General features: G+C 37.3%; 1 protein-coding gene across 3 annotated transcripts in view; it reads left to right on the top strand.

Moving 5' to 3' along the window:
* PRR16 (proline rich 16) overlaps positions 1 to 21,900 on the top strand; it is a 1,143,323-nt gene that overhangs the window by 600,818 nt on the left and 520,605 nt on the right. The window contains exon 4 of one of the 3 annotated variants that reach the window (XM_086410722.1): positions 5,147 to 5,281. The exons of the other annotated variants lie outside the window; for them this stretch is intronic. The gene's annotated coding sequence lies outside the window, so the exon portion shown is untranslated. The remainder of the gene's footprint in view (positions 1 to 5,146; positions 5,282 to 21,900) is intronic. 3 annotated transcript variants of the gene reach the window in all.

The following is a 21,900-nucleotide window of genomic DNA, read 5'->3' as shown; positions in this document are numbered from 1 at the left end:
AGGAAAAAGAGTACGTCAAGGCTATATATTGCCACCCTGCTTATTTAACTTATATGCAGAGTACATCTTAGAAACGCTGGGCTGGAAGAAGCACAAGCTGGAATCAAGATTGCTGGAAGAAATATCGGTAACCTCAGATATGCAGATGACACCACCCTTATGGCAGAAAGTGAAGAGGAACTAAAAAGCCTCTTGATGAAAGTGAAAGAGGAGAGTGAAAAAGTTGGCTTAAAGCTCAACATTCAGAAAACGAAGATCATGACATCTGGTCCCATCACTTCATGGCAAATAGATGGGGAAACAGTGGAAACCGTGTCAGACTTTATTTTTGGGGGGCTCCAAAATCACTACAGATGGTGACTGCAGCCATGAAATTAAAAGACGCTTACTCCTTGGAAGGAATGTTATGACCAACCTAGATAGCATAACCAAAAGCAGAGACATTACTATGCCAACAAAGGTCCATATAGTCAAGGGTATGGTTTTTCCAGTGTTCATGTATGGATGTGAGAGTTGGACTGTGAAGAAAGCTGAGCATCAAAGAATTGATGCTTTTGAACTGTGGTGTTGGGGAAGACTCTTGAGAGTCCCTTGGACTGCAAGGAGATCCAACCAGTCCATCCTAAAGGAGATCAGTCCTGGGTGTTCATTGGAAGGTGCTGAAGGTGAAACTCCAATACTTTGGCCACCTCATGTGAAGAGTGGACTCATTGGAAAAGACCCTGATGCTAGGAGGGATTGGGGGCAGGAGGAGAAGGGGATGACAGAGAATGAGATGGCTGAATGGTATCACTGACTTGATGGACATGAGTTTGGGTGAACTCCAGGAGTTGGTGTTGGACAGGGAGGCCTGGCGTGCTGCGATTCATGGGGTCGCAAAGAGTCTGACACGACTGAACTGAAAAATGAGAGCAAAAAATCAAATTACATGCTAAGTGTTTGAAAATAATTGTCACTGCATGGACCTTGGAAAGGCTCTCCTTTGAGAACTGCTACTTAGAGATCCAGCATAATTACATATCTTCTACTTACAGTGGAGTTTCATCATGAAAAATCCTCCTACAATGAAAATATCATAAATGAAAATGCATTTCACCTAGTTTACCAAACACTAGAGTTTAGCCTATATGATTTAAATATGCTAAGAGCACTTACATTTAGCTTACAGTTGAGCAAAATCATCTAACAAAGCCTATATAGACAAAGCCTGTATTTTCAAAAAAGTTTTAACTATCTCATGTAGTTTTTGGAATGCTGTACTGAAAGTGGAAAGCAGAATGGTTCTGTGGGTATAGGATAGCTGTAAGTGGCTTTGTTGTTTATCTTCGTGATTGCATAGCCACTTGCCTCATCTCACAAGTCTAATTTCTTCAGTGTATTCTGGAAATTGTATATGAAAGAATGGTAGAGGTTTCAGATGCTGAAATTTTCCATTGGAGAGAGATGATTTTCTCCTCCACTAAAAATACAGAAGTGTGATGTTGTGATGTTCAGTGGAGTCTGAGAGGAGATCACCTCAATCTAGCAGGAACTGAATTAAATAAAGCTGGTTTCAGTTTTAATGACTCAATTTATTTTTGATTCACACTAGATTGAATTCACCTAGATTGTTTTATACACAATCCCAGAAGACTTTAGCAACCATTCTTGTCCTTCAGAAGATTTTAGATCATCTACCTAGCTTCTTGCTTTGTGAAATTTTGAAATTTGTCTCTGTGAAGAAAGGAAGTGTTCAGTGCACTGTGCAGCCAGAGGTGGAGAAGCTTTATACAGTCAGCAAAAACAAGAGCGGGACCTGACTGTAGCTCAGATCATGAACTCCTTATTGCCAAATTCAGACTTAAATTGAAGAAAGTAGGGAAAACCACTAGACCATTCAGGTATGACCTAAATAAAATCACTTACAATTATACAGTGAAACTGAGAAATAGATTTAAGGGACTAGATCTGATAGGCAGAGTGCCTGAAGAGCTATGGATGGAAGTTCATGACATTGCAGAGGAGACAGGGATCAAGACCATCCCCAAGAAAAAGAAACACAAAAAGCAAAATGCATTCTGAGGAGGCCTTACAAATAGCTATGAAAAGAAGAGAAGGGAAAAGCAAAGGAGAAAAAGAAAGATATACCCATTTGAGTGCAGAGTTCCAAAGAATAGCAAGGAAAGATAAGAAAGCCTTCTTCGGGGATCAGTGCAAAGAAATAGAGGAAAATAATCTAATGGGAAAGACTTGAATCTCTTTAAGAAAATTAGAGATACCAAGGGAACATTTCATACAAAGATGGGCTCAATTAAGGAGAGAAATGGTATGGACCTAACAGAAGCAGAAGATATTAAGAAGAGGTGGCAAGAATACACAGAAGAACTATCAAAAAGATCTTCATGACTCAGATAATCATGATGGTGTGATCACTCACCTAGAGCCAGACATCCTAGAATGTGAAGTCAAGTGGGCCTTAGCAAGCATCACTGCAAAGTTAGGGGAGGTGATGGAATTCAGTTGAGCTATTTCAAATCCTAAAAGATGATGCTGTGAAAGTGCTGCACTCAATATACCAGCATATTTGGAAAACTCAGCAGTGGCCACGGGACTGAAAAAGGTCCGTTTTCACTCCAATCCCCAAAAAAGGCAATGCCAGAGAATGCTCAAACTACTGCACAATTGCACTCATCTCACATGCTAGTAAAGTAATGCTCAAAATTCTCCAAGCCAGGCTTCAATAATACATGAACTCTGAACCTCCAGATGTTCAAGCCAGTTTTAGAAAAGGCAGAGGAACCAGAGATCAAAATGCCAACATCCGCTGGATTATCAAAAAAGCAAGAGAGTTCCAGAAAAACATCTGTTTCTACTTTCTTGACTTTGCCAAAGCCTTTGACTGTGTGGATCACAATAAACCATGGAAAATTCTGAAAGAGATAGGAATACCAGACCACCTGACCTACCTCTTCAGAAATCTACATGCAGATCCAGAAGCAACAGTTAGAATTGTACATGGAACAACAGACTGTTTCCAAATAGGAAAAGGAGTACATCAAGGTTGTATATCGTCACCCTGCTTATTTAATTTATATGCAGAGTACATCATGAGAAATGCTGGGCTGGATGAAGCACAAGGTGGAATCAAGATTGCTGGGAGAAATATCAATAACCTAAAATATGCAGATGACACACATGTATGCCTTTGGTGGATTCATTTTGATATTTGGCAAAACTAATACAATTATGTAAAGTTTAAAAATAAAATAAAATTTAAAAGTAAAAAAAAGAATAAAAATAAAATAAAAAAAAAAAAAAAGAAAGTGAAGAAGAACTGAAGAGCCTCTTGATGAAAGTGAATGAGGAGGATGAAATAGCTGGCTTAAAGCTCAACATTCAGAAAACTAAGATCATGGCATCTGGTCCCATCACTGCATGGCAAATAGACAGGGAAACAGTAGAACCAGTGGCAGACTTTATTTATTTGTTTATTTATTTTGACTCCAAAATCACTGCAGATGGTAACTGCAGCCATGAAATTAAATGACACTTACTCCTTGGAAAAAACTTTATGACCAACCTAGATAGCATATTAAAAAGCAGAGACATTACTTTGCCATTAAAGGTCCGTCTAGTCAAGGCTATGGTTTTTCCAGTGGTCATGTATGGATGTGAGAGTTGGACTGAGAAATCTGAGTGCTGAAGAATTGATGCTTTTGAACTGTGGTGTTGGAGAAGACTCTTGGGAGTCCCTTGTACTGCAGGGAGTTCCAAACTCTCCATCCTAAAGGAAATCAGTTCTGAATATTCATTGGAAGGACTGATGCTGAAGGTGAAACTCCAATACTTTGCCCACCTGATTCGACAAACTGACTGAATGGAAAAGACCCTGATGCTGGGAAAGATTGACAGCAGGAGGAGAAGGGGCCAACAGAAGATGAGATGGTTTGATGGCATCACCGACTTGATGGACATGAGTTTGAGTACACTCCCGGAGTTGGTGATGGACAGGGAGGTCTGGCTTGCTGCAGTCCATTGTGTCACAAAAAGTCGGACACGACTGAGCAACTGAACTGAAGTGAACTGAGAGAGGTAGGTAGGTTACATGTTTGAGGACCCTCTCACTTTCAATTTGGTCACTCCAGCCCCATGCAGCTATTAAAATCTTCTATTATTTGCCTTTTCCTTGTCTAGTATTCTGTCCTCAGACCTCTGCCTGTGACAACCATTAGTAAATGTCTCTAGTAGAAGAGAACACTTGTTCCACAGCCTACTTCTAAGTGTTCCTCAACTCTCTGAAATTTCAATCATTTTAGTCCTTATTGTTTCAAGTTTTTAAGATCTTGAGTTGTTTATAAGAATTATAGAGTTGTTTATAAGAATTACAGGTGTTGCATTGATTACATTCTACCAATAGAAGCCACCAATACCTCTTCAAAGTTTGATTCTGTTCATTCTCTATCTTTTCCTCCATTTCCAAGACTCCAATAAAAGATATTTCTGAATTTCTCACTGTGTGCCCTGCATGTACTGTACCTTCTTCTCTTGTGTTTTCTTTCTCCTCTTCTCTCTGATTTTTAGTCTGGTTTATGTGATATACTGATAAATTTTAATTCACCTCTCTTCTTTGTTTATTTAGTGTTAAATTTTAGCATGTATTGTTTTTATTTCAGTTGTTATTATTAGAAATTGAGAGGAAGGGGTAAAGCATCTGGCTTATGATTCTTTCCCTCCTTTTACTGGGGTAATACCTCTGAAAAAGGAAAAAAGAAGCAGGTAAGGTAATATATTTTAACCTTGTAAACTAGGTCTGTAGGTAAAATGACTAATGGTATTTAGTAGATAGAAGTGACTTTCTCTCTAAAATGCCCTACCTAGCTCTCTTCAGCTAAGAATAATCTGTGCCAAATGGAATCCAAAAAATGAAAAATGGCACCCTGGAGGATGACACATAAGTTATATAACTCTCTGGGGGTTCTAAATGAAAGTAGTCTGATTTGATATGCTCTCTATTGTGTGGTGGCGCCTATGAACAGTATTTAGAAGCACCATGAAATGGAGGCTCATGTCTGATAAAGGAATAAAGGATCTGTGAAAGTCATTATTGATGTTCCAGAATCTTCTTTATCTTTTTTTTTTTCTTTCTTTTTTTTTGGCTGTCTGGCAGAAGATCTTGCTTCCCAGGCCAGTAATTGAATCTGTGCCCCTTCAGTGGATATGAAGTCTTAACCACTGGACCACCAAGTCTCTCTTATGCTTTTTGATGGTATCCTTGGCATCATTTAATAAAGCTTGATACTGGGTAAGATTGCTGATTCACATGATTCCTAATTAATAATCTGATTCTGTGTATTATAGTTCTAGGTTTCTATTTGCTAATTTTTGGTGAAATTACCTAATTCATCATATATTTCATGGTCATATTAATCATAATAATTTTAAAGCAATATTTACATCATCTAACAGGTGTTTTCTATTATTTGTACTCTTTGAATTTTGGTAAGCTTTTTATCCCTGGCATGTGTGGTACTTGAGGTTCTATGGTAGACGTTATTTATAAAAAAGTTGAAGAGGCTGTGGATGACATTATATTCTAAATTTGCTTCCAAAAAGAAGTTTTAGTAGGACCGATGACCTTGTTCCATTCAGAGATTGAGTTGACTTCTGGCGAAGGCTAAGTTTTAGCGTTTGTGAATACTGAGGTTTGCCCTTATCCCATAGCATGGCCTTACATGAGTCTCAACAGAAAGTCTAGGGCTTTTCTGAGGTCATTTCTCCTTGAAATCATGCTATAGTTTTTAGCCCATAACAATGTGATACTGCCATAAGATTTGTTTTGTTTTTTAGCCTTGATCTTTTTATTCAGCTCATGTGGAAAATCAATAAATTCCTTGAGGGAAAAATCAATAGAAATGATGGCCTTGTCTCAGTGCATTTCCCTCTTTCGAGGACCTTGCCCTCATGAGTTTTGAGTTGATTGTTTCCTGATGTCCCTAAAGAATAGATATTAAAAGTATAGTTTGTATTAATAGTTGTTCCAAGATGGATAATTTTTCTGTTACTGACCATTCAGTCATAGCTACAAATAGTAGTCTAGATGGTTTCTTTTGAATAAGGGTTGAGTCTCTGTGTGTTAAGACAGTTTACTTAACACAAGAAATGGAGGTTAAAAAGTTTTGTCTTTCTACATATTAGAAAAAATATTAGTTGCAGTCTTTTCATAATTTAGCATACTTTCCTTGTGGTTGAACAGTAAAATTGCCTTTGAAAACATTTTTACTACACTTTTTAACTTGCAGTATAATTGCTTTACAATGTTGTATTAGTTTCTGCTGTACAACAAAGTGAATCAGCTATATGTATACATATACCCCTTCCCTATTGCATCTCCCTCCCACCCCACCCGCCTATCCCACCCTCTCAGTCATCAAGAGCACAGAGCGAAGCTCCCTGTGCTATACAGGGAGTTCCCACTAGCTATCTGTCTAGCTAGGTAGTGAATGTATGTCAGTGCTAGTTTTTCAAACTTGTTCCGCCCTCCACTTCCCCACCATGTCCACATGTCCATTCTCTATGTCTGCATCTCTATTCCTGCCCTGCAAATAGGTTCATCGGTACCATTTTTCTAAATTTCATATACATTTGTTTGTTTCTTCCTGACTTCCTTCACTCTGTATGATAGACTTTCAGTCCATCCACATTCCTATAAAATGACACAATTTCATTCCTTTTTATGCTTAAGTAATATTCCACTGTGTATATGTTATATGTACCACATCTTCTTTTTCCATTCATCTGTCAATTTAGGTTTCTCCCTGGCTTTTGTAAATAGGGCTGCAATGAGCATTGGGGTGCATGTATCTTTGTGAATTATGATTTTCTCAGGGTATATGCCCAGTAGTCAAAGATGTTTAAAGACTATCAGGGAGACCCTTTGTACTCTGGAGTTGCCATATAGAATATATCAAGCTGGAGTAGAATGCGAGGTAGAGTTGAGGCTAGGATGTTGATGTGAAGTTGATGTGAATTTGTACAGTTATTGACTATTCTTCCAAGTAGTTAGGATTTTATTCCACATGAAATGAAGAGTTCAGGGGCTTCCCTGGTAGCTCAGATGGTAAAGCATCTGCCTGCAATGCTGGAGACCTGGGTTCGATCCCTGGGTTGGGAAGATCCTCTGAAGAAGGAAATGGCACCCCACTCTAGTACTCTTGCCTGGAAAATTCCATGGATGGGAGGAGCCTAGTAGGCTACAGTCCATGGGATTGCAAAGAGTTGGACATGACTGAGCAACTTTACTTCTTCACTTCTATGAGTCATACAACTTATATTGAGATTACAAACCAAAATCATATTGTAGTTTAGAAAATAAAAATTAAGAAAGGGTGGTATTACAATTAAAAGAATTATTGAAGAAACCAATGAAAGAGTGGAGGTGAGTGAAATTTGACACAGACCTGAGCAAAAGCAGCATCATTAGGAACAGAAAAGATGAAATGGGTTTACATGATATTTCAGGACAATAGGCATTTGCACTCGATTATGTATTGAATTTGGAAAGGAAAGATGACTAAGACACTAACATTAAACTATTTAATAAGATCTTTTAATTTGTATGTTTTTAGAAATTCATCTATATCGAAGAAGGTTGTGGTCAATGCTACCATTGTGAGATCTCTTAGCCTTTCTGAAACTACAGAATCACTCTCAAATAGGACTGAATTCCTTATATGAAGTTAGAGAAGGGGTGGTAGTTCTTTTGTAGAAGAAACATATTTGAATAAAAGACCAAGGGTCTTTGTACTGGTAGCACAGGAGATGGAGAGATGCACGACCAGCACAGTGAAAACCTGAAGTGCTTGGTGAGTGAACCCTGATGAAAGCTGTTCATCACCTCTCTCACTGCTTAGTGATTCAGACCCAGATACAAAGCCAGCTAGCACTGGGGATTTATCAGCTTACAATTATGGCCAAAGAAAAAGACAGATATAGACTAAGAAAAGAGAAGTGATAAAAGCTATGCACTTTCAGCTGAATTCACTATGATGTCTATTTAATGTGCTAATCCTGACAAAGCAGTTAAGATATCAAACTTGACCTGAGGTATTAGAGTGGCACTGTTTAATTGCTTCATGTTTTATGGAGAAATATAATAATTGCTCAGGAGTTCTAAAAACTTAACAGTTTATGGGCAAGTACTTAAAAATATTTTTGTTAGCATTTAAAGTAATATGCTGCTATTCGAGAAAATTTAGAAAATACCAAAATAAAGGAAAAGAAAGAAATTATACATGATCTTGATTATGTTATTAGAGATAATAACATAATATTTTGTATATAATTTTCCAAATATTTTCTAAAATTATCCAAAGAGGCTTAGATTTATTTAGCATTAAAAACATAATCTCTGGTACAATATTCAACTTTTTATAAATTGAGTGAATAGTTATTTATTTAGTCATTAACATGAATGTGGCATAAATGTGTGTAATTCAAAATACCTTCTTTTTGCTACTTTAAGTAAAAAAAAAATGCATCCTTCTAATTTAAAAACATAACAAAAGTGTTGCTCTTTGAAATTTGGAGGCATACATTCCTTACTCTAAGGGGAAAAATCTACTGAAACTTGTTAATATATTGTTAACTCTATACTGAATTTAAAGGAACTGTTTTCCTCATAAAAAACACAGCAATCATTTCAATGATCTATAATCTCAATAGTCCAGGTATAAATTAGAAAATTTTATAAAACTAATGAGTAGATAGGGTTTAAAATGATAAACAGTGCAAGCTGCGCTTTGACATGAATTCATGGCAAACCACTAGATGTTACAGAATTAAAAAAAAAAAAAATTTTGTACCTCTATAGCTGCATTAAACCCTAAGAGGAGATTCCTTGGGTGACTGGCAAAAGCTACACAATCAGAAGCCACATTGCTTAGAAGAGGAGCACTCTTCCTGGAGTCATTTCCATACTGTCCCACAATCACAAGACACCTCTACAATTCACAGATCACTGATAGGTCATCTCATATGTAAAGGCAAATAGACAACCAAGATTCATGTAAAATTTGAATAATGCTATCAGCATAGCTCAGCAAGAAGGAGAACTCAAACCCAAAGACAGCAATTTAACAGACCAGGAAAAACATAATTAAAACAAATAAAAATTATTTTTTCAGATACTAAGTGTTTCAGCATTCAGAATAAGGAATCTACAAAAACGTGATTTTTGAACTACAATCTCAGTCAGTTGGCTGAATAATAAAATGACCACAGATAAAGATAGAATTTGTAAATTAAAAGATTAACAGCATCTCAGAATATAACTGAAAAAACAAAAGGAAAGATAAACAAGAAATTCTGATCTTTCAATTTTCACATAGCAATGATCAAGAGGGAAATAACTGATTGGCAAGTGAAAAATGCATACAAAATAGTAGAAAATCCAGACCTAAACTAAATTTTATTCTCATACTGAAAAAATAATTTGTTCAACAGATAAGGACTACAACCAGATACATGTGATGAAATATTAGCATTTGTTGATTAAAAAAAAATCATAAATGGTTCTAGACAAGGAAAAATAAACAGAAAATAAACGAGAATTCATGTCATACTTTCATTTGCTTAAAAAAGGTACACCATACTAAAATTTGTAAAGGTGAAAGGAAAATAATTTTTATCTTAGAATTATTTGTAGAATTATACACTCATAAATAACAGTGAAATATTTGCATTCATTTACATTTGCAAAGTCTCAGAAATTTTATTACCCGTAAATTCAACTGAAATGAATTACAGAAGTATACAATTTAGCAAAATATAAGCAAACAAAACTGTGGAACCTAAGAAACAATAACAAGCTACAAAACCAGTAAATCTTTTGATTGTAACTGTTTATACAATTTATTTAAATATTTAAAATGTATTTAAATATATTTAAATGTATTCTACAATGTATTTTAAAAGTGTGTGTGTGCATAATAAAACAACAGAATCAAAATAATACTGGTAATACTGGTTGAGATCAGCATGCGAGGAAATATAACTATAAAACTGTAGCTGGTAGGACATTGGTACTGGGCAGGACATAAACATTCCGACCATAATACTTGTCCTAAGTAACAATAATTTGAAAATGTTTCCATCATCTTCACTGTGAAATGATTAAACCCACAACTTTGACCCTTTACCCTTTCTTTTCTCAAATTCAATATAGGTTTACCTGCTAAAATGTGAATATTTACTGAAGCTGTAGACACTAATAAATATTTTAGCCAATAAAATGAAAGAGAAATCCATAGAGTAAAATAAGTTTTTATTAGTAAATAAATTCTCCAAGATCACCATTTTACTAGAAACACAATGTCTATTTTAGGTATGTCACAACTCAAGATAAGCTATGGGTTGTCATAATATGACCTGATTTTTAAAAATCATGTATTTTTCCTTTGTTCTGCTATATTTTTGCTTTGGAAAATAAAACCAGATTTTATAGTTTAAAAGGAATATATATTTTAATGCATATTTTTAAAAATCTCTGCTTCTGATTTTAGCCAATTCTAAGAAGTAAGGTTCCAATCACTAAAACCCAGTGAAGAGTTGAAGAATAGATCCGTGTAATTGTGCTTGTTGCTGTTGTTCAGTCACTAAATTGAGTCTGACTGTTTGTGACCCCATGGACTGCAGCATGCAAGACTTCCCTGTCTTTCACTATCTCCTAGAGTCTGCTCAAACTCATGTCCATTGAGTTGGTGCTGCCATCCAACCATCTCATCCTCTGTCGTCCCCTTCTCTTCCTGCCTTCAATCTTTCCCAGCATCAGGGTCTTTTCCAATGAGTTGGCTTTTCTCATCAGGTGGCCAAAATATTGGAGCTTCAGCTTCAGCATCAGGCCTTCCAATGAATATTCAGGGTTGATCTCCTTTAGGATTGACTGGTTTGATCTCCTTGCTGTCCAAAAAACTTTCAAGAGGCTTCTCTAGCACCATAATGTGAAAGCATTAATTCTTTGGTGCTCAGCCTTCTTTATGGTCCAACTCTCACATCCATACATGACTACTGGAAAAAACATTGCTCTAACTGTACAGACCTTTGTTGGCAGTGATGTCTCTGCTTTTTAATATGATGTCGAGATGGGTCATAGCTTTTCCTCCAAGGGGCAAGTGTCGTTTAATTTTGTGGCTGCAGTTATTGTCCACAGTGATTTGGAGTCCAAGAAAATGCAATCACTGTTTCCATTGTTTCCCCATCTATTTGCCATGAAGTGATGGGACTGGATGCCACGATCTTAGTTTTTTGAATGTTGAGTTTTAAGCCAGTTTTTTCACTCTCCTCTTTCACCTTCATCAAAAGGCTGTTTAGTTCCTCTTCTCTTTCTGCCATTACAGTGGTGTCATCTGCATACCAGGTTGTTGATGTTTGTCCCAGCAATCTTGATTCCAGCTTGTGAGTCAACCAGCCCAACATTTCGAATGATGTACTCTGCATATAAGTTAAATAAACAAGGTAACAATATACAGCCTTGATGTACTCCTTCCCAATTTTGAACCAGTCCATCATTCAATGTCCATTTCTAACTGTTGCTTCTTGACCTGCATACAAGTTTCTCAGGAAACAGGCAAGGTGGTCTTATATTCCCATCTCTTTAAGAATTTTCCATAGTGTGTTGTGATCCACATAGTCAGAGCCTTTAGCATAGTCAATTAAGCAGAATTAGATGTTTTTCTGAATTCCCCTGCTTTTTCTGTGATCCAATGAATGTTGGCAATTAATGGTAGCTTTAATGTGATAACTAACACAAGTCAAGGTTCTGTTTATTTTCTAAGTCCTCATAATGCCTCATGTACTTAGGTGGTTTATTAAGGCATTATAGCAGTAAACAAACAGAACAACTATTATCCATCTCAAGGACATGGTGTACAGGTATGAGTCACCATGTAAATGGATTAGAAATTGTACCTATCCAAGCAGTTGTTGAATTCCTATTTTTCTTGCACACTCACCTGTAACCTCCATGAGAGCAGGAAACAAGTCTTACTTTGCTTTCTACTATCTTCCTAGTGCCTGACACTGATGGGCTAGGCTTTCAGTATTTACTGAATTAATGAATAAAGTATATGCTGAATTAGTGAAGTGAATTTTAGTTTAAAATTGTAAAATTATTTGGTGATCATTAAGATGACAAATATTAATATTCTGGCCAAACCCCAGTATGCTATATCCCTCACATTTTCCTTTATTTCCACGAGTATTTAACACATTGTATATTTATCTGTTTATAGTCTGTTTTCCCATTCAGAGTTATGATTGTTAGGGACAGCCTTATGAAGATAAATGTTATGAAACCAGAGACTTTTCCTTTCTACTCTGTACTGCATCCATGCTACTACATTCTGACATGAAAAAAATATTGTGGATGAATACATGAGGAGTTGGAGATAGCATCAGCCACAGTATGACGAGTATTAATACCTCTGACATGTATAAATATTTCTTCATCTCTAGGTCATTTGTTTATTAATGAAAAGCTTACAGCTAGATATAATTGAAAAGGATAATTAATTGTTCCATGTCAATAGGTAGATAGATAGGCTGATTGCATATTCATTCATTTAACTGAGACTTTGGCAATAAAATAACAAATATTTTGGACATGGCTCCTGATGTCCTACAAGTGGTTTGTTAAACATTTATGTTTCAGAATCAGGTTTTTTAGAAATTGGCACCATTGAATAAATCAAAATATTTAAGCTGCCAAATAAATTAACCAAGCGGATTCATAGTTTAATATTTTTCTCTCTGGAACAAAAGAACATTTTGACTACAGTTTGAATTTGGACCAACTAGATACTGAAGAGTAATATGATAAACATAAATCATATTTCATTTCCCTTATTCATTTTACTGCATGTAAAGCTGCAACTGATCAGTTATGGTTCAGACCACTCAGTGATGGGTTTTGCTGTCAATATGTTCCTGAGAAATGATATATATGCACAAATATACAATTTCTTTAGGAAATAGATCCATCATGTAGGCTACCGTAAACTGGACTGTGTGGGTTTTTTCTTTTTGCATTTTTTCCTGATATCAAAGAGACATAAATAAAATTTTTAGCTATTAATAAAATTGTAAGTATATAAAAACTTGATATTGTCTCCATTTTGACAACGGATTTCTTTCGAACCAACTAAATACCTCTAATATGATAAGAATGAATGATACTTACTTTTTCTTCTATTTATGCAACCTCATATAGAACCAGCATTTTACCAAAAGCAGCGCCACTTAAGCAGTATTATATAAAGATTTGAAAGTATAGTTTTAAAAGATTTTTCTTTAATGATTTTAAGAAATGGACCAAGGCACATGAAAGTAAAACACCTGTAAATCACTGTGAAAGAAACAAAATAAACAAAATGAAAAAGGTATTTGAGGACTGGATGTTACAACTTAAGAGAATGCTGGGGAAGACATTTCCTTTTTCGCTAGAATTTGACTAGCACCCCAATTTGAGGACAAAGCATCAAGTAGCTTCTTCTCTAGAGAGAAATGAATGCAATTGGGTGCCAGGCTGGCACTGCTGCCATCCTGCCCAGCATCGCTCTTTACTGTCTATGGGTGCCATCTGTATAACAGATGAGGGAGTAGGAAAGGAGAGACATATAGGTTATCAGTCATTAGAGTTGGATTTGGAGATTCTATAGCTTTGTGCTTTTTCATGTTCTCCAAGGTAAAATGGGTGCTCCCCACTCCAGGAAATTACACAGAGTTCAGTCACGGCACTGGTTTTTTATTATGCATTTATACATTTGCTTCTGCATAGAATTTCTGAGCAGCTCTCCATGCCTACTGGAGAAGAAAGGAAGAGTCAGTCAAAATTGGCAGGTGAAGAGAAAATATCAGTGGAAATGCCTATATTCCTACAGTCAACATGGCATAACAAATCAGTTTCCTCCAAGTTACATGGTCACCAAAAAGGTGGCTGGGCTTGTGCCATACCTAAGTGAATGGAGCTTTAACAGGAACATCACAGCAGCAAAAGTTGTAAGCTGTACCAACTAGCTTATGAGCTGAAAGTTACTGGAAGTGCCAAGCAGAAGCCAGAAGAAAATCTTGCACGCCACCTAGGTAGGGACCCACAGAGCACACATCTGCAAACTTTATCTCAAGGAGCAAAAGTTAAAGGGGGATGTTGAAGAGCTTGCAGGTCTCCTACATCAAAGATTTGTAGGGTGAAACATCCCCCGACCAGGCCCTTAAATGAATCACACATGTGCCCAAATAGTAAAATTTTGGATACTGGTCTCACAAAAGACAACAGAACCACTCAGTTTAACCAGGTGAGGAGCTACAGAAGCAGCTACTTAAATCAGAGACTTGCTTATTCCTCTTCCCTCCATGGTGACTGAAAGCACCAGAGGAGGGAGGAAAGAAAGAGGTTGAGAGCAGAAATCCTGCACTGTTTTTCCCAGCCAAGGTTTAAGCTTGATATGCGAGACATGAAATGATGCAGTTGGAGTTTTTCATTAGACTAGATAAGACTTTTTAATAAGACTGATTTAATAAGACTAATAAGACTGATCTGATCTCCATAGTATCTTCCTGTTTTAAGGGATGAGAAAGAAAGAAGTTGGGGACAGTAATAGGAGAAAAATAAAATGAAGCCTTTCCACTGTTGTATTCCCACTGATCCAAAACTATCTCTGTGTCTATCAATAAATCACGGTAATATCTTTCTAAGTCTAGGCTGCTGCTGCTGCTGCTGCTAAGTCACTTCAGTCGTGTCCAACTCTGTGTGACCCCATAGATGGCAGCCACCAGGCTCCCCCATCCCTGGGATTCTCCAGGCAAGAACACTGGAGTGGGTTGCCATTTCCTTCTCCAATGCAGGAAAGTGAAAAGTGAAAGTGAAGTTGCTCAGTCGTGTCTGACCCTCAGCGACCCTATGAACTGCAGCCCACCAGGCTCCTCCATCCATGGGATTTTCCAGGCAAGAGTACTGGAGTTGGGTGCCATTGCCTTCTCCGAAGTCTAGGCAGACCTGAGTTATTCATGCATTCAATCAGGAAACGCAATTACAAACTATGATCCCAAAACAAAAACCTACTTTATTTCAAATATATTCCCCTCACCCCCAATATGTACTTCTCATCTCTCTACTTCAAGATCAAGTTTTAATCCATTTATCTACCTCATGATGCTTTTTTTTTTTTTTCCTGCTCCCTCCCACATTGATCTGGTTTTACCTGGAACTCTTATAGTTCTCAGTGTTTATTTAAATTATTCAAAACTAGAAGGTCAGTGTTACTCAGCTATTGCATAAATATGTGAACTGTCTCTTCACATGAGACAGTAAACTCTTGGACAGTTGGACTCTATCATGTATTTCTTCTCTATTTCCTTTTTATCAATAGCACCAAAAATGCAACAGACACTGATCTAATGCTTTATATTTTTAGCACTTTGGTGCCCATTTTAAGAAGACAGGAAGGCTCAGGAATTTTTTCTACTCATCTAAAAGTCTTTGTTCTTTACATTTCAGTGCTATGTTATCTACACATAAAAGTGTAAAGTTTTATTTTATTTTGTACCATCTTCTTTAAAAAATGCCTGTTTGCCATACAATACTTTCTGCCACATATTTAGATATTTTTTAATATATTTATCATTATCTGTCTGACATACCATGGTTAATCTTATTAAAAAATTTCTGTATCACTTGGCATTAGTATTTCATAAAAATATGTAGTCCAATATGATTTGTTTGTTAATCCAGTCCGAAAAACTCTTTATATGAAGGATTTAAATGTGTTATTATTATATGTTTTTCCCTCTTCCTTCTATAAATTAATTATTTTTAATATTAGCTTTTATCCCTGTTTTATGTTTACACACTCCATTTTCTTTTCTATAAACTTGAAAAGTTTATGACTTAGGTATATACTCAGGAAGAATAGGATATGGGTTTGATAATGAATTTTTATGCATGGACAAGGAAAGAATTCCCTGAAAAAGAAATGTATAAAGGAACAATGATATATAAAAATTAGGTTGTGCTATGATTATACCCAATGAGTCTTATTTCTTCCATGTGTTGGATACATGCATGTGTATGCACATATAATGCTTATAATTGCTAACACTTATGTAATACACTTTCTGAGGTCACTTGCTAGTTATTTAGGAACTGATTTTAGACCATTTAGCTCCCAGGCATGTGCTTTAATCTAAGCTCTATTTATAAATATTTCTGGAAGTCTAATGCCTTATACAGAAAATGGCTTTCCTGAATTTCAAGGGAAAGTGTTATTTACTGGAGCATCAAATCAGACTGAAATAAACCTGGCAAGGATATTATTCCTCAAAATGTCTGTCTATTTTACCTCATCTAGATACCAAACACACTTGATTCTGTTAATACATGGAGTCTACCCAGTCTTAGAAATAACATAGAAATTTCTAAAAAAAAACATTCTTTAATTCCAGACTTTTGTAAAAATATGGTTTTAATTATTTAATGTTGTGCTCAATTCACACCCAGTACATAATAGCTTAAAACAATACATTACTATTTCTCAGAATTCTTACTGGTTCTTCTGCAGATTTTTCCTGGGCTCATTCATAGAACTGCATTTGGCTAAAGTGTGGGCTGTGCTGTGTTGGACAGTAAGATGGTATCACTCACATATCTGGCAGATGTACCTGGCAAGCTGTCAGAAAGGGCTCTTTCTTTTCTTTCACATGGTCTAATCTCCTAGTAGGCTAGTTTGGCTTCTTTTCATGGTAGTCTCAGCACATCATCTCAACACAGAAAAAGCAGAGCACTGCAAATCTTCTTAAGATCTAGCATTCAGTTCAGTTCAGTCGTTCAGTCATGTCCAACTCTTTGTGACCCCATGGACTGCAGCACGCCAGCCTTCCCTGTCCTTCACCAAATCCCAGAGCTTGCTCAAATTCATGTCCATCAAGTCAGTGATGCCATCCAACCATCTCATTCTCTCTTGTCCCCTTCTCCTCCTGCCTTCAGTCTTTCCCAGCATCAGGGTCCTTTCCAATGAGTCAGTACCTTGCATCAGGTGGCCAAAATATTAGAGTTTCAGCTTCAGCATCAGTCCTTCCAATGAATATTCAGGACTGATTTCTTTCAGGATGGACTGGTTGGATCTCGTTGCAGTCCAAGGGACTTTCAAGAGTCTTCTCCAACACCACAATTCAAAAGCATCAATTCTTCACACTCAGCTTTCCTTATAGTCCAACTCTTACATCCATACATGACTACTAGAAAAACCATAGTTTTGGCTAGATGGACCTATGTTGGCAAAGTAATGTCTGCTTTTTAATATGCTGTCTAGGTTGGTCAGAGCTTTTCTAACAAGGAGCAAGTGTCTTTTAATTTCATGGCTGCAGTCACCATCTGCAGTGATTTTGGTGTCCAAAAAAATAGTGTCTCACTATTTCCATTGTTTCCCCATCTAATGGCCATGAAGCGTTGGGCCTGGATGCCATGAACTTAGTTTTCTGAATGTTGAGGTTTAAGCAAACTTTTTCACTCTCCTCTTCACTTTCAAGAGGCTTTTCAGTTCCTCTTCACTTTCTGCCATAAGGGTGGTGTCATCGGTATATCTGAGGTCATTGATATTTCTCCCAGAAATCTTGATTCCAGCTTGTGCTTCATCAAGCCTGGCATTTCACATGATGTACTCTGCATATAAGTTAAGTAAGCAAGGTGTAAATATACAACCTTGATGCACTCTTTTTCCTCTTTGGAACCAGTCTGTTGTTCCATGTCCAATCCTAACTGGTGCTTCTTGACCTGCAAACAGATTTCTCAGGAGGCAGGTCAGGTGGTGCTCAACTGTGAAGTCAAGCGGGCCATAAGAAGCATCACTATGAATAAAGCTAGTGGAGGTGATGGAATTCCAGTTGAGCTATTTCAAATCCTAAAAGATGATGCTGTGAACATGTTGCACTCAATATGCCAGCAAATTTGGAAAACTCAGCAGTGGCCACAGGACTGGAAAAGTCAGTTTTCATTCCAATCCCAAAGAAATGCAATGCCAAAGTATGCTCAAACTACTGCATAATTGCACTCATCTCACATACTAATAAAGTAATGCTCAAAATTCTCCAAGCCAGGTTTCAGTAATATGTGAACCATGAACTTCCAGATGTTCAAGCTGGATTTAGAAAAGGCAGAGGAACCAGCAATCAAATTGCCAAAATCTGCTGGACCATCGAAAAATCAATAGAGTTCCAAAAAACATCTATTTCTGCTTTATTGACTATGCCAAAGCCTTTGACTCTGTGGATCACAATAAACTGTGGAAAATTCTTCAAGAGATGGGAATACCAGACCACCTGACCTGCCTCCTGAGAAATCTGTATGCAGGTCAGAAAGCAACAGTTAGAACTGGCCATGGAACAACAGACTGCTTCCAAATAGAAAAAGTACATCAGGCTGTATATTGTCACCCTGCTTATTTAACTTACATTCAGAGTACATCATGAGAAATGCTGGGCTGGATGAAGCACGAGCTGGAATCAAGATTTCTAGGAGAAATATCAATGACCTTAGATATGCAGATGACACCACACTTATGGCAGAAAGCGAAGAGGAACTAAAAAGCCTCTTGATGAAAGTGAAGAGGAGAGTGAAAAAGTTGGCTTAAACCTCAACATTCAGAAAACTAAGATCATGGCATCCGGTCCCATCACTTCATAGCAAATGAATGGGGAAACAGTGGAAAGAGTGGCTGACTTTATTTTTGGGGGCTCCAAAAATCACTGCAGATGGTGACTGCAGCCATGAAATTAAAAGATGCTCCTTGGAAGAAAAGCTCTGACCAACCTAGACAGCATACTGAAAAGCAGAGACATTACTTTGCCAATAAAGATCTGTCTAGTCAAGGCTATGGTTTTTCCAGTAGTCATGTATGGATGTGAGAGTTGGACACTAAAGAAAGCTGAGTGCCAAAGAATTGATGCTTTTGAACTACGGTATTGGAGTCTCTTGAGAGCTCCTTGGGCTGCATAGAGATCCAACAATCTATCCTAAAGGAGATCAGTCCTGGGTGTTCACTGGAAGGACTGATGTTGGAGCTGATACTCCAGTACTTTGGCCACCTGATGCGCAGAGCTGACTCATTTGAAAAGACCCTGATGCTGGGAAAGATTGAGGGCAGAAGGAGAAGGGGCAACAGAGGATGGGATGATTGGAATGCATCACTGACTTAATGGACATGAGTTTGGTTAAACTCCAGGAGTTGGTGATGGACAGGGAGGCCTGGCATGCTACACATCATGGCGTAGCAAAGAGTCAGACACAACTGAACGACTGAACTGAACTGAACTGACTTCACATTCCAGGATGTCTGGCTCTAGTTGATTGATCACACCATCATCGTTATCTGCATCATGAAGATCCTTTTAGTATAGTTCTTCTGTGTATTTTGCCACCTCTTCTTAGACCTAGCATTGTAAATATTATTCCTCACTTCTGCTTCAATCTGTCAGACAAATACCAACCTAGATTCCAATGGTGGTAAAATAGACAGCCTTTCTAATGGAATATGCAAAAATCACATAGCATAGTGATGCGTACTAAACTGGGAAATATGTGTGACACATATTTTGGAATCACTTTAGATGACAAAAATTAGTTGAAACAGCAAACATGGACAAACTTTTAATCAAGACTGAAAGAGCTACAAAAGAGAATATTAATTTCCAGTTGTTTCTCTCTATCAGACTGATAAAAATCTCTTGACACAGTATGATAAGGAAAACATCTTTCTGATAATGATGAGGGTTATATTTCTCTTCTTGCACTGTCTGGGTTCTGCTTATTCTCTGATACAGAAATAAGTTCAGTAGGCAACCTTTATTCAATCCTGAGTAAATACAATATATATCAAATATAAATCTGTAAATGATTTACATTTAATCCTTATAATAACCCAAACAGATAGGTGTTATGACAATGGCACCCCACTCCAGTACTGTTGCCCAGACAACCCCATGGATGGAGGAGCCTGGTAGGTTGCAGTCCATGGGGTCGCTAAGAGTCAGACATGACTGAGCGACTTCACTTTCACTTTCCACTTTCATGCATTGGAGAAGGAAATGGCAACCCGCTCCAGTGTTCTTGCCTGGAGAATCCCATGGATGGAGAAGCCTGGTGGGCTGCCATCTATGGGGTCGCACAGAGTCGGACACGACTGAAGCGACTTAGAGGCAGTAGCAGCATGACCTCCCAATTATAGGTGAGAATCAAATAGTCAAGTCAAAGTAACTTGTGAACCTACAGCTAGTGGAATTTGAACCCAGGCAATCTGGCTCCAAGTCCATGCTCTCAACCTTCATGACTATTGCTTCTGTGATCATTCCTGTGGTTTTGTTTTCACCCTTCTCAGTAATTGGATACAGCTTGCTTATATCAGGGCTCTTATTTTCAGCCTACGCTAATGCACTTGTTCAAAATACATACTTGAAATAACATCTTAATCATTGTGAAGCAGCCAGCACCTAGGATAACTAGTCTGCTTGGGCCTTGAGTGTTGTGAGTCTGGTCTGTGTTATACAGACGGGTTATTGAGTTTCTAGACCAATCAGTCTTCCAGGGCCATCAGTGGGTTGAGGCTAGTCAGGCAATGAAGGCAGCATTGAAAGGTGGTTAAAAATACAGGTTAGAATTCTTGCCCTGCCAGTTAGTAGCTCAGAAACTTTGGGGGTGCTACTTAATATTGGGGATAACAGTTTCTCCTTGATAGGATGATTACGAAAATTAAAATAAATGAGTTTATTTTATAGAAGTCCTTGAGACTCTATCTGGAATGTATTTATTAAATCATTGAAAAATTGTATTCACTTCAGGCCACCCAGCCATGGATAAATGACAGGTCTGAACACTCTACATCTGGAGTTTCTGATGTGATCAGGTGTTCTTCCAGGTATAGGTTTTATTTGTTCCACCTCTACTTCAGTGTATTGGAAATACTGATCTTCCAGTTGAGAGCTGTCTTTGGCATGGCTCAGCCAGACATGGGGTCAGGAGTAGTTTTAGCCTCCATTTTACTACCCACAGAGCTGTTAATTGCCTTGTGGAGAAGGGACTCTTTGTGTTCATTCCCAACCAGTATTACCCACAGAAGGTTTCAGGAAAGAGGAGAGCTTCTTTGACCTGGCCCCAGCCTTGGCTCTGAATGAATGACCTGGGAGCTTTAACCCTTATTAAATCATCCCAGCTTCTCATTATCTACAGAGTTCTACCGTGGATGACAGATCATCAACTCAACAGGCATAGTAGTTCAATCAGTCACTCTTTTCTGCCCTACCTGGGTCTTTTCATAGTGAGCACCAGACTGGTGTAAATCTTGTAATCTGAACTCCAAAATTAGAAAATGTCATTCTCTGACATTTACTGACTTTTGAAATTCAAAGTTACTTAACCAAACTGAATTTCTCTCTCCTCAACTGTAAAATAGAAATGATAAGACAGTACCTATTTAGAATTTTTTTTATCGTATCGTACTACCTAATATATAGTTAACTTTTTTTAAATGATAGCTATTGTGATCTGTTGGATATGGGAATTGATTCAGTATTTCTCTAAAATTCAGAGGGACCAGTTTTCACAGGATGTATGCCTGTTTACTGGAAGGAATAACTTTATAGAAACCATATTGTGTTACACTTTAGGGAAAGTGTGTGGAGAAAGAGAAATGTATGCCCATTTGAATTTTGGAAAAACACACTTCAGTATTTCATATGGAAAGAATTTCAGATCTTTGAAAGGGTGACTTAATTTTGAATTTCTTATTTCAAAGCTCAGATATTAACCAAGCATAAAATGTATAGCATACTGTAAGTTAAATGGACTCTTCTAAAGCCTCTATTTTAATTCATAGTCAGAGT

The sequence above is a fragment of the Bos grunniens genome, chromosome 7, assembly GCF_055505025.1.
Source record: "Bos grunniens cultivar Pamir isolate PY7600 chromosome 7, Bosgru_T2T1.0, whole genome shotgun sequence".
NCBI lineage: Eukaryota > Metazoa > Chordata > Mammalia > Artiodactyla > Bovidae > Bos > Bos grunniens.
The sequence above is the reverse complement of the archived record's forward strand: the minus strand, read 5'-3'. Positions and strand labels throughout refer to the sequence as shown.